Source organism: Corvus hawaiiensis, chromosome 9 (assembly GCF_020740725.1).
Source record: "Corvus hawaiiensis isolate bCorHaw1 chromosome 9, bCorHaw1.pri.cur, whole genome shotgun sequence".
In the NCBI taxonomy this organism is placed as follows: domain Eukaryota; kingdom Metazoa; phylum Chordata; class Aves; order Passeriformes; family Corvidae; genus Corvus; species Corvus hawaiiensis.
In genome coordinates this window covers 9,860,627-9,876,582 of record NC_063221.1, presented here as the reverse complement: position 1 = coordinate 9,876,582, position 15,956 = coordinate 9,860,627, and the positions used below count along the sequence as shown (strand labels likewise).

The following is a 15,956-nucleotide window of genomic DNA, read 5'->3' as shown; positions in this document are numbered from 1 at the left end:
GTTTAACTGCATTTAAACTGCTGCTGGATTACTCCTAAAATTTTTAATGTGTTAATCAATATTAAGTACCTTGTCTGGAGGAAAGCTACTCAATTCAAAACCTACCAATCAATTCACTATCAAAGCAGTTTGATTTATTAGCAACACAATCAGCAGCACAAGCAGGAAATGTGCAGAATCAATACCAGCAATAACACACATAAACCTCAACTTCACAAGGTATTAACACACACCTACTAATTTTCTAAGCACCTTTCAAGAACTAATCCCCAAAAGCTGCAATCCCCTCAAGTTATAATTAGTTACAGGCATTCCCCCACTCCGTCAGAGGTGTGGGTTCCCTATTCCCGCACATTCCTTGGAGCTGTGGTTGCTGCAGCTTTGCTCCTGCTGCTGCTGCTGCTCCCCACAAGCCCTAATCCACAGGCTGGTGAGAAAGCCAAAAATGGAAAGATTAAAGACTTCCAGTAAGAATCTCTTAGCAAGTCTTTACACACACACCAAGGACAGCAATCTCCCACTGATTTTGCATTCCAGCAAATACACCAAGGTAAGAAAGTCATAGGAATAGTATGAGATTATTATTATTATTACTGGAACATCACTATAAAACATTCAGATAATATAGTAAGACAGTATTTCATTCACTAGTGGCATTTTCAAATTAAAATGGGTATTTTTGAAAGTAGAAGAGTTGCTGTAAGGTATCAGGCTAAGTATAATTCTGTCAATGTAGAGAAAGCACTGAAGAAAAAGAAACTAAATAATAGATACTATAATAACATGAGCTCCGTACTTGTTGAAATGGCAGTGAATCAAACTAAGCAGATTTTTCCAATGACCTTTCCAAATAGATCTGTAAAAATTCTGAGACACAAAAACTGGTATTGTACATCACATCATCTTACAGTATGATGTATGGCAGTACTATAAGTTGCCAAGCACTAATAATAACTACGTTTTTGGATCTTTTATCCTGTTCGTATTTTCAGTGGAACACCTGTTACCTGATATGAACACACTCTCTTAAGTACCAGTACAAACACAGGAAGAATTTTCTCAACATCTACAAATGGCAGAATTCCTTCATCATCATCTTCCTAAACTACTGAAACGCTCTTTGTGACTGTGAGATAAAGTGAAAACTATTGTCATTTTTAGGTAGTAGAGTGTAGTTTTAATATTTAAACTGAAAAGAGTTGTGTAATTACCAATGCCAGTGAGTCATGATCTTTCACTGCAAGATATTTTCATTCTTTGTATAGAAGAAAATTTGCAGAGGCACCACAACTGAATTTTATGCAATTTCTGACAATAAAATGTGTTTGGGTGATTGCTGTATGAATAAACCATTTCCCAGGGAAAACAATATAGTTTCTAAAACATATTGCACAAACTCACCAGCTAACACCCCAGAGGAAAACCATCATTAAAAAAGCAATTTGATAAGGCTGATTCCAAGAATTCTACCAGAAGTGCATCATCTAAACAGAATTACTGAAGTCAGTTCTATGATGCAAAGATTGAAATAAAAGAAAAAATCAATACCAAAATAAACACAGGAAAAAATAAAAGAGGTACTGAAGAAATGAATCTGTTAACACCAATACTTCATAGAGAGCATACTGCATTTCTATTTACATGTATTTTATATTGTATACATTAAAACAGAGATGTTTTTGTTAGTCTGAAAAAGCAGCTGAGTGTTTCATTGCCACCACTGCTTTCAGAACAACGTGCACAAGAAGAGAGAACAGATCTGCATATGGCAGAACTCTTTGGTGTCCAACAGTCCCAGTGGGCACTGACAGCCCACCCATTCCTGAAACAGGGAATCTGTGCTTCCTTTCATGGATGGACAGCTACCCGCCAAGTTCCACTGCTTTTTCACATGATGGGGAACCTATTTTTCCCAAAACACTGAAGTGACTGGGAGAATATCTCTTTGTGGTCACAAATTTTACACCTTACAGTAAATCACAACAGTTTCATTTCAAGATCTATGGAATTTTCCAGATATTCTATAGAGGTCTGGTTCCTGTGCAGATGAGATTAGCTTTCTTACAACACAAAATACATGAAAGGTCAGATTATAAATCCTTTCTACCTTCTAATCATGTGTGCATATAATGTTATTAATGTAATTTAAAATATGGACTTTGGGAATGATAGAAAACTCATTATTAAGGTCACAATTAGAGACAAGCATATCCAATAATTAACTTTTTTGCAAGTACATAATAAATATTGTCTTTTAAGGCTTCACAGGAGGAGCGCTGGTTTAGACAACATTTTTCATTCCAGAATTTAATTAAAGATTTAAAACTCATTCTATTTTGTAAGAAAGACTGCTGTGAAGACTGTAGAAATGTATCTGGAGGTGTTCTGAGTGCCTTTAAGGACTTTTATGCTCAAGAGTCCAAAAGAAAATAAGCCACACATGTTCCTTTCGGAGTCTTACGGCATCACAAAAGAAATTTGAGTCAAACCAAATATCCATACAAGTCTAGTAACCCATCTCCCACAGTGGCTAAAAGAACCATTTAAGCAGTTCCTGCTCTCTTCTATACTCAGATTTTCCACAAATACATGGTGCCTGAAATTCATATTTTCAAACTAAATTTTATAGTACTGCAAAGTTAAAAACATGTTTCAAGTTAATGCTACTCTCTGTATCCTCCCTTGGCAGGCAATCCCAGGGCTCTAGAGTGCAAAGGCCCAAGTATCTTTTCATATTCCTCATCTTCAAAGCTGTGCAGCCGGACACCTGAGCACCATGCCTGAAATCTTTATTTGCTAATAATACTTGAAAGGAGAATTTCTTATTAATTCTGTAAGTATCATTCTTTCACTTCCTTGATATAATCACGAATTAGTTCTAGGAATAGAACTGAATTAGAAATTAAACCTAGACTGGCTATTATTTCTCTTGACTGGCTCAACTACATCTTATTTTATTCCTGAACAGCCTGTGTTGTGTATAAGACATCCAAGTCCTTCCTTTACCCTTCATTTTCCAGAAAATCAAGTTAGGTAACAAGGCACAAACCAAATACATAACATACATGGATAATTTTTGGAGATTACAAGTCTACTCAAAAGTACTTTCCACAGGAATTTGAATTTATTACAGATTTTCATGCAGAGAAAGAAGAATTAGCCATCTGAGAGCTGGAGATCCTTTTGATCATTTTATTTCTGCTCTACACGCCTATGCTCAAGAGGCATTTTGTACTCATTTATACAGGGAATGAAAGGAACTTCAAAAGCACAGATACAATCTCCTTCAGTTGAGGATATTTTACCTGCACTTTGTTTGAAAGTCCAAAAAATATCAATAGCTTTATCTGTACAATCTAGTAAGTTGAGGTTTCAGGGTTGTCTTTTTCCTTTAGAACTGCTGAAAGCCTCAATTTCTCATAAAAGTCTCTTAAAACAGACTGAAAAACCATATTGTGCCTTTCAGGTCTTTTTGCCACAAAAAGGAATCAACTTAGAAGTCCAAATCCCTAATGAAAATGCAAAAAAATAGTTTCAAAGAGAATTCTACATTTAAATTTGAAATCTACCCCCAACAGCAATGGTGAACTCCATGAAAGGGAGGATACGGGAAGAAAAGAAGAATCCCTAAGACAACTCTAACACAGCAGTTATTGCTAAGCCTTGGGATACTCTTAAGTTCCACCTCAAGGTTTCCTATGCTGCTCTGCCTTTAAAAGAGCAAAATACTCCACGCAAATCAAGACTGATTAGTTCTTAGACAAAATCCTGAACATGGGTCAAGTCTGTGGGTGACATCTTTTTTCCTTCCCCTCATTTACGAGGTTTGAATGCTGAAGTGTATTTAGCTTCAGTCGTTAATTCCAAAGTTCAGATAAATCAGAAATGAGAAGTGGTGAAGTTATGATTTTTAGAGAACTGCTAACTGAACCATGGGCATTACATCACAGTAATCTCACAGACAATATTATGTATGTGAGTTCAGCAGGGATGTTGAACTGCTATTTCTTCCCTTCAGAAATATTAAATACATTCCATTTTCTGTGTTAGCTAACATATATATGATTGAAGAGACATAATTATTTTTCTAACAAAAAAATTAATTACGTGTTATGAAACTTGTCTACTGAAAGAAAATACAGGAGGGAAAGAATATTTACATACCAAATACCCCCCAAAACATACAGAAACAAAAAACAAATTTCAATGAGATCATATGAAGTTTTTTGTACTTTTTTTCCCCAAAAGAACGTCATATAAATACTCAGCTTGGCCATCTCTTGTTATTTTCTATATCAGGCTGTTCCCAGGTAACACATATCAAATCAGTCTCTCAGAAGTTGTTGGTTCAAGTTGCAGGTTATTCATTAACTAGAGGGTACACTAGCACAAGTCTATCCACCTTGATAGGCTAGTTTTAAATAAAAGCACATTAGACTCAGAAGATAACTTAGAATCTAGTGGCACTTCACAAGATTTTTTACTTTTCCTTGAAATTACAGGGCTACAACAAAGGCAAACCCACTCCTTTACAAGAAGCAAGGTCACCATTTTATCTCACAGGATGCTGATGGGATCACTGCCTTTATCAGTCTAAAAGTAGTACTGAAGCTCAGGATTTTTGCTGGCACCTTAAAAGCTGAAAATGTAACATCTGAAGCATTTAACTCCCTGGTTTCGGGTTCTGCCCAGCTTTCAGTCTCCCTCTATTCCATTTCTTTAAACAGAAATTATGCCTTAGAAATAGTTTAAGGGCTCTGTTCTCTCAAGTAAGGTCTGATAATAGTTAAGAGAAAAGATGAGGCAATTTACACTCCGTTTACAGACTCTAAATGAGTGTGCTTGCTAAAGCAAATACAAGAGGATGTAAAACCACCAGCTCACATAAGAATAGAAAAAGCAGTCAGTGGAAAATGACTTGATAACTGAAGCCCATGAAACAAGTCAAAACCACATCAAAACTGTAACACTTTGAATAAAGTTGGGTAATGAGTGCTTAATTACTTTTGAAGTTAACTGAAGTGTCTCTTAACAGCATTATCAACTTTCAGACCAGGTGTGGCCGAAATCTTGACACTACCGTTATGCTGCTTGAATAAAGTTCAGAATTGATTAGTTTAGCTGGTTTTATTTAAGCAAGCTTTTCTTGCATGCAGTAAGGGCATCCAGTTCCTCTACTGATTAAAAACATCACTGGATATTTTATATAAGATTTTGGGAATCTTGCATCAGTAGCAGGTTTTTTCTATTGTAATAGTGAAAATTATGCATGTACATATATGCCAAAAATCACTGTTATTACAGAGTCACAACAAGATCTAACAAACACTGAACCTCAGAAAATTTCCATTTTCTTCCTGAAAGGTTATCAAAATCGTCCACATTTTTCTTAGCAGTTGCAAACCTCACTGAAGTAGAGCTATCTTGGGAAAAAAAGAGTAATTTCTACTCTGGTCATCGTGCCCTGATTGCTGGGGATGTGCTACATACAGGGTACTTTCAAACTGGTAGTGTGCTTTTCTGCTGGGAAGTTTTTCACCAAATACTGAAAGGAATACTTTAAAGAATCAAGCAAGCTTAAATTAGGTCTGCAAGTTTACTTACAGAGGGCACAAAGAAAACTCTTAAGTTCCAGTCCCTTAGGTTCCAGATAACAGGAATCTTGTGAAGGATTGTTCGGAATGTTTATGCAGATGAGCATTCCCAAGGAGATGGGTAAGTGCCGTATTAGGGCACATATTTCAAGACTTGAATTTGGGAAACCTCTTCCTTGGAATGCTTCTTTTGTGGCAAGCAAATACACACAGGAAGAGAACACTTTTCCTTCGAATGTAAAGATGTCTATACTGGACCTTCTCTGAGCCAAAGACAGTTTTAGCAGTAATATTTGAATAAAGAAAATATTCAAGATACTAATCAGCTCTAAATTATTAAAATCTGCAAATTAGAAGTATAATGAATATTGTATGAAACCAACGTAAAAGGCATTTCTTGGAATTTTATCTGAAGGACTAATCAAGGTTAGTGGTGACAATATGGAAGTGCTCATTATTTTTTTCTCTCCTACGAAAGATAATAATTAGTGCTTCCCAAAGAGCTCTAATTAGAACAGTGAAATTTTTTTCTTCTCTCTGAAAAAGGGATTCTGAAATTGTCCATGTTTCACCAAAAGCAACTGATCAGAATAAAGACAATTTTCATTTACTTGACAAATTAGGCTTTTAACTCAACTCCCTCCTTTTTCACAATAATGAATGACTTTCCTGTTCAATTTATCTGGAATACATCACATTAGGACAGACAGATTACAGTGAAATACAGTGAAAAGGAAGTGAACTGGGAAATTCATAACAGTATCTCCTTCCTGTGTGTGCTGCCATTAACAATAGTAGCCAGGCAATATCCACAAGTTACTGTCCCAATAAATCAGAAGGCTGAAGACCAGGCAGGGCTTTTTTTCTCGTTTCTGTTTAGTTGGGGGGTGTTTTTTCTTGCTGCTTGCAGAGCATTCATTGACGTGAAAACATGTCAATCCCAGTTTGCACTGATTGTGTTCACAGTGAAGCTGGGTGGTTGTGACCAGGGACTGCACATCTGCAGCCTCCCTGGATTGTGGAAAAGGCTGGATTCCCTCTTAGCTCCAAAGGCACAAGAAAATCTGTTAGTGACAACACCTATATGAATGCCAAGTTCAATGAGTCATGCAGACTCCTTGCCTCAGCTGCTGGAGCAAACACGCAAGATGAGTTCATGCCCTACCTTTTTGCTCATCACAAGGAGTTTATCCATCACTTAGTCCTGATAGCTTCTTGCCAAGTAGCCTCACTTCCAAACAGTTTTAGTAGAGGTTTAAAGGAGGTTTTTACTTCTTTTCTGTAGATTACTTCCAGTTCAGCTTTACCGAACACTAAATACCTCCCAGTCACCACACAGTGCAAACTTAAGATTCTATTTCAAGAAAACAAGTTTTTCTATCATCTTTCATTTCTTGAAATATAAAATTATCTTTTTTTTCCTGGAAGGGATGAATAAAACATCAGTTTCATTTCAAATAGTTACTCACTTATGGGTAACTGAAGACCACATCAGTGTTATGTATCATTATGTGTACCATATGGCTCTCCTACAGAAATGAGCTTTAGGAGCGTAATTATCAACAATGCTTAGTGGCAATATGTTCCATGTAGTTAACAAAGGAATATGATCAGTGATGTGAGAGAAGGATTAAGACTATTTTAGAATATTATGCAGTACAAGCAAGGCCAGAAAAACCATATATATATATACACACACACACACACACACAAACACACTTGGGCAAAGCACTGAAGGCACTTCAAGCACAGTATTTTCCTGTTAAATAAAATAGAACATAACTTCCAGTCCAGGATATCAGCTGGAAGCTAGGAAAATACTATAGAAGCTAAAGAAACCAAAGAACTGATAAATGAATAGCACGTACATCCCAGGCAGACACTTAGTAAAATCAGCCTCCCTCCTATCCCAGGACAAACGTTGTGTATGGAAAATTAATTAAAACCCCCTCATTCAGTATGTTCTGTTCAAGGACTTGAAGACCACGTATCTCACTGACTGAATACAAATATTCACTTCCATACTCGAATCACTTTTTACAAAAAATACCAGTAGAAAAAATTCACAGCAGACATAGGCATTAAGTGGTTTTGAGATACTGTTCTCTAATTCCACTTGCCAGATTGCAGCAGAAAATACACAACTACTAAAAAAGGACAGCAAAGATTTTGGCTTATTATTAACAGTTTCTGTAAACAGCAAGCAGCATTTGGCATAATAGAGCCTGAACTGCCCAAAACTTCTCTTCTGCATAAAAAATGGTAGAGAGTCACTGACAACGCAAAAGGTTCTACCAATCAAATAGCAAAATAAAAAATTAGAGGAGCAAACTTTTAAAAGCTGTGTTTTAAACAAAGCTTGTCCTGTCATTTAAAAACATCGAATGCAGTCCAAGGAGCTACATCAAAAGCAACTTCACAGCAATTTCATTCAAGTTTCCACTAATGTCCATGTTGTGTTTCCCTCACCCTCTATCACCCCCTAAAAGGCATAGTACAAAGAAGTATTTCAGGAAGCTGGAAATTGCAGTGTGACAAGGATCCCTTATCACAGCTCAGCCCATGGTACAGTGTGTTACAGTGAGGGATGAGAATTCAGTCTCTGCATTTCCTCCATTTGCACTCACAACTTTTCCTATCAGAGCTGAAACAGGCGCAGCTGTGCTTACTTTGATTGAAACAGGACTGCATTGAAGACAATCCCATGGTAATGGCACACTTTGGTTTCAATACATACATATGCATTATTACACTTTCTAAGCTTCTTCAGAGTATGTAGATAACAGATGAGTTAACTATGCAATACTGACACTTTTTCCCTATTGCACATACTTTAATCTCTTTTTTAAATGCAATCTGGTTTTGCTTCCTGAAACCTGAGGAAACAGTAGACTAACAACCACAGTGATTGGGTTTTCTCCTCTCTCCTCATAGCAGTAGCCAGAAAAAGACTGTTATTTGATTTTACATTTACTCTAGACAACTTAATGGATCTAGTTCAGAGGTCTTGTCACTGATGAGTCAACTGCTTGCAAAATCTACATTTTTTTTTTGCAAAAACAAGTATCCAGTTAGCTGTTCCTTCTCATGCACAAGCACTTCTTCTGATTGAACAATTTCCAATCTCACTTCTTTCCCCACTGATATTCACCTTTTTAACAAGGTAATTTTGAATTGTCGGTATATCCCCCAACATTTTCACCTCTGAAAGTTTTTTTCAGCTGGGCTTTGACTGAAGACTATATATACCATCATTCAAAGCATTGAATTGATGAAAAGGAACAGTATGGACTGAAACATGAGGGGATCTCCATGCACTTTCCATGAAAATATTAGAGTTTCTCCTTACAGTTTTCTGACCAGTTCTGTAGCATTTAATATTATTTCATTTAGTTGATTTTTTTTCCCTACACATAGTAATGCCAGGCTTCTCCATTCTTTTTTAGCAAGAGGACCTTGTATGCACTCTCTGTAAAGTCTGACACCCACATGCCACGCCTGGTATCCACACACTTGTCATCATTTCACATAATTTCTGAATTAGCAGTGAGCTGCTGTAAACAAGTCCACAGAAACCCCAAGAACTCTCACCAAGTTCAATTCTCCAAGTCTGGTCCCTGTCTGCTGCAGAGCACCCAAAGCAGTTCAAGGCAAGGGATCCAGTGTGGTAACAAGACCCCTTCTTTGGCTGCAGGCTGCTTTTCAGCCCTTCAACACAAACCTTCGGCTTTACCAACTGACTTCACGTGGTTCCTGCTTTTCCCTCCATATTGGGAGATGTATTTTTACCTCTAATATAATTAACTGGAGAGACTGCAGTTTTCTTTAGTACCTCTGAGAAGCCTCCCAGAGGATTTTACTGACCAATTCTAGGAGTTTAAGAGTTTGTCATACTGAAATGTATTGTTTTTATTTTGCTATTTTTTCTCCTTCCTATCTCAAGAGATCACCACTTGCACAGCTGACAGCTGCTCTTAGTATTCCTTCACCTTGACATTTTTAACACTCCTTTTTCCTTGCCAGTCACAATTAAATCTTCAAAAGTCTATGCCTAAAATGCTTTTTCCTTTGTAGGAAACATCCTCTGAACACATTTAAGGAATTGTGTTCTGTTTCAACTCCTCATCAACAAATTTCTGGGCAGTTAAAAATTTCCTACAGCCATCAAATCCTGCAAGCCACATGGTGGCTCAGAAAAAAGAAAATCAGTCTCTTATGAAGAGAAATAATACTTAATAGTTGCTAAGCTTACTTTGAGTTTGTGGTGCTTTCCAGTGCATAACAAAACTCATTAATACAAAAAATTCTTGCTACTTTACTGCCATCCCACAAACCCAAAATAGATAGCTTTATTCACCTTGAATCTGACTTTTGGTGAACATGCTACCTGTAAACCTACTGCAGGTTCATAGACTTTGCCAATTGCTATGGAAAACTTGGAAGAAGGGAGCAATGTAAATTAATATATTTAATGACTGAATGAAAGTCTCTGAATGAATTACCAGAAAATAAAGTAGGCAATTGTTTTAACATTGAGAACAAATTTGAGTTTTTCTGCCTTGGAATTAGTGAAACCGTGGATATCTACTGATTCTATCATTACTTGGAAACGTGTAAGATAAAACTCCTAAAGCATTAAAAAAAAAAAAACAAACCAAAAACCAAGAAACCTCTAAGGTAATAGTCTATATTTTGACACTTTCTTTATTATGTGAAGAAAGTCATGTAATAGCATCACTTCTTGCCTCTGTGTCCTTTTTGGAGCAGTTCCCACTCAGCCCAGTCAGCTCTGGACGCAGCAGGCTGCAGGGGCCAGCCTCCAGAATCCAGGAAACCAGAGGTCTGGCTCGTGGGTCCTTCCACAGGACCGCAGCAATAGAGGCAGGTGGTGGAAGAAGGAGGCAGACTCCAATCTGGGTGAAATCTGGGAAGTTTATTATGCCCTCGAGCACGAGACCGCATCTGCCAGGGGAACCCAGATCTGAGTGAGTCTGGAAGACTCGTGCAGCAGGTTTTATAGGGGGGGTGGCGACAAGGGAGGGGTCACAAGGATAACCAACCAGGAAAGGGAAGGGTGCGGTCTATGGGATGAGGGACACACAAGGGAACCAATCAGGGGCAAGAGAGGGAGGAACCCTTTCCCCAAGGCCAATCACTCGACGCTCCAGCCAGAGCTTTCTAGAAGCCTGGGAGGGGTGCCAGTGCGATTGGCAGGGGCTTGGGAGGAGACAGAGAAGGAAAGTAAAGCAATTGACATAGAACTGGGAGGGTACAAACTGGGTTAATACAAAGGGTACAAATTCTAAGGGGAGACCCAGACCAAACCAAACAGAAACACACTTCCACAACTTCTGATGGAACTCCAGAAAAATTTAGGCATTACAGAGTTTAATACTTCATTAGACTTCATCAGAGAAGGGCAGAAATCAGACCATTATCCTAATGGCCATTCACACAGTGCTGAACTAACTCTCACATTAATTTATACGTGTGTATTCACTTAGTCCTAATTGATTGGACAAAACCACTTCCTTTATGCAAGGTTTGGCTTCATACAATGCTAAAGACCTACAGGCAAACTTGTAAAAGGACTAAACTAGAACTGCATACAAATAAACTATCAGTATTTTTTTAATTTTCAAGGTGCCTAACTGCACAACATTATCAGTTTTCTTGCAGAGACAGTATGTTAAGCAGAACAGTTGTCCCACTGTGGCCCAGCTTGGGTTGTGTTCCAGTTTTCCTGGCTGGTCCATCTGAACACTGAGGTCTATTCTCACTTGCAGCAAGGAAGAATGAGTTATTTATGAATAGTCTCACATGGTCAGGCTCTTCAAGAAGAAACCTCATCTGCTCCGAGGATCTTTATATAGAAGAGGGAAGAGCCACAGAAGTACAATCGAGGAATGGTAATGACAAACAGGGCTGTTTGCTTTCCCTGTTGAGTTTCCTTGTATGCTTTACCCACAAGCAAATGGGTAGAGGACAACAGAGTCATATCTTACCTCTTGAGTAGTACAAAGAGGCAGGACAAACAACCATTGGGATACTCACTAGTGGTTGGATGGAATAAAAAATCACTTAGAAAATGCAACTCGTGCCTCAAGAAATGGGGTAGGACTCTGCTCATACTAAAAAAAAAATAGGATACAGCCCTCTGTTCAGTAAATCAACAGGAGATTCCAGATTGGGTTTTTTTTAATTTCATTTATAATTGCAAAATTAATTTTACATTCCAATACTTCATTTTTTTAAAAACACTTCACATTATGACTTTGTTAAAATTTTAACATTCTTGTGGCAGAAATTCTACTTACCCAGAAGCTTACTCAAGACAACTTCCCCTTTTATTCCTTTTTCCTATCCCAAAAAATTTTTTCATACCATTACTTGGTAAACTTGTATCTAAGCTATATTTTAAGATGCTGGGCTTCCACAATAATCATAGCACCATTGCAGCATCTTTATTAGTTTATTACTGTGACAGAATATATATTGGCTGGTGGCACAAGAGTATGTTAGGAGCGATATGTGACTCATATGGCTATGAGCACAGACAAATATAACAACGATCTAGCAAGAAAACTAAAAATATTGCTGATTTGCTTACAGCAGGAGACTTAATTGTAGGAGCCAGAGTATGAAAGGAAAGCTGAGGGGGTAACTGCAAATAATGATCTGTTCAGGTTTACAGGTGTCAGCACAGTTTTCAAATAGTTCCGTAATGGGACTTTCTAGTTTGAAAAGTATAATCTGTCTGACTTGAAAGTGTGGCACCAAATGAAAATTTGTTAGTGCCAGGAGGGAAAGTGTAGGAATTGAAAGTCATTCATCATTGTAACATTTCAGCACAAACTAAACAGAGATAAAAAGTTCTGTATAGGCCACAGTTTCCAGTACACCAGCCTTTTTGTTAACTTGTCATACTAGAACATACAAGGTGCTTACACAGAAATGATGACTTCCAGGGAATAACCTACAACTTTCCTCAAGTTATTTTTACTATTAAGATATTCTCTACTTATGCCTCCAAGAATATCAGTACCTAAAATCCTTTACTGGGCATAAAATGTTTTTAATACATAACTTGGTGCTTTTTGTAAAAAGCATAACACACTCACTGAAAAAACCTTATTGGATTAGTTTGCATAGAGAAAAAACTTGTTAACCAAAAGAATGTGTCAAAAGGCCTGAATTTCCTGACCATTTTTAACAAAATGCCCATCTTTCCATCATTTTTATACTCTAAATGACTTGTGCTGAAAAGAGATAGAATTTGAAGGGAAACAAGTTGAGAAAGAGCTAATTCTGTGTTAAGCATCACTTCAGACAGTCATAGTACCTTTTTACTGCTAAGTGTGGAAACATTTGTCACTGCTGGATAACCATCAGGAATGGAGAATGGAACAGTATCAATCATGTGTCTTTCTCAGAACTGCTATGAATATGTTATATGCCATGCAGAGAAATCTCCTGGGAAGTCCAGTGTTATATGACATGAATTAACATCCACTTACTGATTAGGCTTTATATCAGCTAATAACGGAGATGAATTTAAGGCATAAAAATCATTTAATGAGCTTCATCAAAATACACTGAACAAAAAAAATTCAACAGGTATTACTCCTGACATTAGGATTTCTTAAAAAAAGTTCTTATTCAAATTTTTGGGCTAAGAAGAAGTTTACAGCTAATATGGCTGTGGGTTCTTTTAGGTTATAATAACTTGATTGTCATTTAATCTTCTGGGTTCTCATCCTTTGCTGTTTGATAAATACAGAATAAAAATACTATGAATTTAATACAAAAGCTTCTGAATTTCATCACACTGAAGATACACCATTTAAGAAGCAACTTTTCTGGACAAAGTCAGAAAATAGGACTAAATTATAGAGAAATATAATTATTTAGAATGAGTATCACACGTAACCTGTTATGTTCTTGGCAAATTAATATAGTACAGCTCTTTCATACAACTCATATAGATGGGACAACTTGATGACATTCAGAAACAGTCCTCCTTTTAGAAATTAATCATATAATGATTTTCTGTAATATTAATGGCCTCCTTATTATCCAGATTTGACCCTGTGTCAGGCTAGGAGTAAAGATCAATGATTAATCTTAATAGTTTAAAAACAGACACTCCATACCCTAAATGTCTTTTACACACTGGCACGTTAGGAGCTTTAAACACCTTGTTTTACCATGTACATGAGAAATGCTGAGTTTTAAACCTGTATTTGTCTGTTCATGTTTAACTCTGTGCATAACCATATACAGCAAAACAGTTTTGCAATGAAGACTCAGGTACCTCAGTTCTTTCCACAGAATGAGGCATTTTTTGAACCAAAAAAAGCGTAAGTTCATCTTTTCACTTCTCTGAAGTATTTCAGAATATAATTCAGCCTCCTTTTTGTGCTGCCATTTTGTGCTTGTGTAGATTATAATGTCAGCAGGAGCAAATTCAGTGTTTAAATCCATTGAAGACTTTTTTGACATTTCATATCAACAATTCAAATATTCCTATCACACATGTAGCATTACAATTATAGCCCTTTAGGGAAATTTAGGAATCTACAACTTGCTCTACTTGAAGTAAAGGTCATCGTGTGGAGGACAACAGGTAATTAAAAGTTGCAGTTATAAAAAAAAAGAAAGGGAGTTTCCTGTATTGATCCAAGTTTTAGGCGGGAAAAAGTCAATGTTTTCAAAGATAACAAAGTCTGATATATTTGATTTTCTTCTTATTATAAAAATTATAGATGCTTTAAGAGCACTAACTTCTGTCAGAGCTGCTTACATTTCATTCAAAAACAGGATTTAAGGTCCTAATTCACCTAAAAAATTAATCTGTTAACTGCCATGACTCAAGTTGGCTGCCATCAAATAACAGAAGCTGCACACTCTCAATTGTATTGATTTCCCCCAAAACAAATGGCCATAACCTTTAGGCTCTGATTCACCAATGTCTGCATTTAGCACACACTTAAAACCTGCAACTCAATGGAAATTCAGCAAGAATTCTGCCACAGCTCCCCTCTTCTTCTGTAACTTCTTACCACATTCCTTACCCACATTTTGACCCAAAAAAAAAGGTGCCACCCACAGGTTGTACCCCTGATGGATCACACCTGACATAACTAACAACTATCTTAGGGCCTTGGCCTTTCTTTGCCTGTTTCCAGTGGTTGTAAATCATCATGTAGCAAGATCTAATTAAAAAATTACTTTTCTATTTGGCAAATATTTAGAGAGAACTGTGCACTACATATGATTATTTATATAAAATAAAAATGCTCATATATCACACAATTAGAAATGTGTTTCCTGCCAAATAGATTTCAACTACTCAATTTAGAATAATGTTGACTATATAAAGATTATTTTTAGCCCTCCTATTAAAAATATTAAGTTCAATTCCTTTACAACTACTAGCTGTACTATACTTTTGGCTGCATATGAAATCATACAGCTCTAAAACCTGAGGATCTTGCTTTTACCCCAATCAACAGCTAACACAGAAATGGATAATTCATCGGTGAATTTCTCACCTTGTACTGATGGATAAAGAATGACTGAAATTAAGAACAGCCTCTTGTCCCCTCCCAGGTTCTCAGTGTGTCAGTGGATTTGCTGGTGCATGGATAACTTGAGTTTTGGATGTATTCTGTACTACAGAGTATTCAGATTTTGTTTTACACTCTACCAACTTAGAAGACCTCCTGTTACAGAGAGAAAACAGCCAATATTTTGATCGAGAAATAAAATAAAACAAACACCTGCTACATCTAGAAATATAGTAATAAACATATATATTAGAAAATAACAGTTAAACATAAGAGCTACAAAAATGGCATAGGTTGTATGTGTGATATTTACCTAGTGCCTTTCATTCCAGAGAATCCTCATGGCTTTATGAGCTGAACACAGGGATCAAATTATCCTGCAACAAATGAAAACACTCCTGCTAACAACGCATTGTATAAAGCTTGGATATCGTCAGGAAAAGGGCAACACAGTCTTACCCAGACTGACATGAGGCAAACACAGATAGCATAAACCAAACAACTGTACCATGTAATAAAATTTCTCTCTTTCAAGGACAAATGACAGTAATTATGTTCTGATGCATTCTACAGAGTTCTGAAAGAAAGCCTGAATTCCCAAAGCCACTCAAAACCAATCATTGCAGAGCACTGTTCACATCACTTCTGCGATATAAGCAACTGAATCACCCTCATCAGGTTCCCTTTGTACCTGGTCATTTCCTGGAGATGCTTCACCAGTCAATAAGAAATCCCAACCTTGTTCAGCAGACAATAATTCTGCTGCTTCTCAGTCTCTTTCCTTCTCTCCCCC

General features: G+C 36.9%; 1 long non-coding RNA gene across 1 annotated transcript; it reads left to right on the top strand.

Moving 5' to 3' along the window:
- Nucleotides 1-507: 507 nt before the first annotated feature.
- LOC125329923 lies at nucleotides 508-15,657 on the top strand. Its single transcript, XR_007205309.1, has 3 exons — nucleotides 508-550; nucleotides 2,690-2,833; nucleotides 15,496-15,657. It is a non-coding gene; the product is annotated as an uncharacterized LOC125329923 (long non-coding RNA).
- The last annotated feature ends 299 nt before the right edge of the window (nucleotides 15,658-15,956 follow it).